Consider the following 2,056-nt stretch of genomic DNA (forward strand, 5'->3'; position numbering starts at 1 on the left):
CGACCTCATTTTGCCGAGCGTGTGTGCCAGGAGGGCCTATCCTCGACGGTTTCTGGGTCGTGTGGGAAGGACCCCCCCTATCGCAGTCACTCACTTGGCGATGGTTCATAACGCCGTCCCGGAAAGGGGTTAAGAACCATTTGTATAGCACCTCGCTATACCAGTGTCCACATGCAAGATTTTCCACATGCAGCGACGTGGGAACATGGGCAGTGGAGCAAGGCCAGAGGGGAGGAATCTATACCTGGGGGTCGTCGGTATGTAACTAGGAGGGCGGCAGCGAGCGGGATCTGCCCATATTGCGGCAGCGAGCAAGTGGTGAAGGCCCTACCACGCCGGAGCTTGGTCAAAGAGAACTGCGGGTACCATAGATCGGGACTTTCTGCCTCGACGCCTTCGAACGGAGAAACGATGCACGTCCTCCCTTTCCGCCGGAGGAAGAGATGCGGCCGGATCAGTGACCAACGGTGAGAGAGAGAAGCCACCGCCGCCTTGTGTGAGATAGTGTGACGAGAGACAAACCCTGAAAGACAGGCTCCATTGTATATAGTGGAGCGGATTTCTTTTTTCTTGATAACTATCATTTCATATTTTGTACATCCCATTGAGGAATATAACTTTATTTAAAACTAACGCGTCAAGTCAAACTTTGTTCCATGTACACGACCCTCCTTCAAGTAAACAACCGTACACGCATCAAATTATCACGTGGGTTGCCTTTTCGTATAGAAATGAGCTCCACCGTGTCCCCACGCGGGTGTGGCCGGGAACGAGACGTGAGTACGTGTGTTGTGCGTGCACCTCTTCTCTACATGCAGGTACGTACTACATGGGTGTGTGTGAGAGAGATGGTTTGTGCGAAGCAAAGGCAATGTGTCAATGATATCTCAAACAAAAACTGTAACATATGCAATGTGTGTGAAACAGAGGCCTGGATATATCATATATTGAGGGGCAATCAAGGAGAAGAGAGTGGAGGGATCATCGGCGTGAGATATCGATAGAATCAAAGAGATGCATGAAGTGTGTGGGTGCGCGATCAATACAGAGTGCCATCGAATTTGTGTGTGCCCACGTCAGAGATATAGGGTGACTGGGCTACTGGAACGTGAGAGGGGAGAGGTGCAGTTTGTCTCTATGCCATGGATACCTATCTACATCGTTCGACAATAGGTGTGTATGTATGGGGGGGCAGAGACCTAATTATATAGAGAGGTAGATCGACTGGTATATGTGTGGAGAAGGAGAGAGACCTAGCTATGTATTGAGGGAGATCGATCGGTAGCCATGCATATGTGTAGCAGAGGAATAAGGTTCAAAGAGAGACAGAGCTAGAGTGTCGGAGGGTTGGTGGTGGAGTTGCTTCTCACAAATGGCGAGAGAGGCCTCAAGATGGCCGTCTCCTGTCCCTCTGCTCGTGGGGAATCCGCTCCTGGGGCGTCGCTCTGCTGCGTCTGGCCCGTCCTCTAGGAACCTTTGGAGGGCGGGGAGTGTGACAACGTACACGCTTCCCTTTACTCCATAGGGCCCTTTCCTCAGTTGCAGGGTTTGGTGGCCCGAAATTGACTTGGCTTCGCTAAAAGGCCTCATCTCCAAAGCCCGGCTCGCGAGGCGTCCCTCTCGCTGTAGGGCGGAGCCTGCTAGACAAACAGAGGGTACGACTGCAATATCAATAAGAGAGGGAAAGCGTGCCTGTCTGTGCATGTGCGTGCGAGAGACGGGTCGGGAGGCATGCAATGATGATGAGGGGGACGATATATCTAGGGGGATATGGCTGTGGTAAGCAGACATAACTATATAGGAAGATCAATCGGCGTGTGTCAGAGAAAGGGAGAGACATAACTAGTGAGGTACGTTGATCGGTGCGTAGAAAAAGAGTTATAGTCGACCTAGCTATATGTAGGGAGATCGGTAGGTATACATGTATGCATGTGTTAGAAGCAAATAAGGCCCAGAGAGGCGGATAGAGTGAGAGGGATGCGGCTAGGAGGTGGTGCGAGAAGCCGACTATATCGAGGGGGGAGGAGTGTACGAGTATGAGATCGATAAAAAGAGC

Source organism: Aegilops tauschii, chromosome 3, assembly GCF_002575655.3.
Source record: "Aegilops tauschii subsp. strangulata cultivar AL8/78 chromosome 3, Aet v6.0, whole genome shotgun sequence".
Classification (NCBI taxonomy): Eukaryota; Viridiplantae; Streptophyta; class Magnoliopsida; order Poales; family Poaceae; genus Aegilops; species Aegilops tauschii.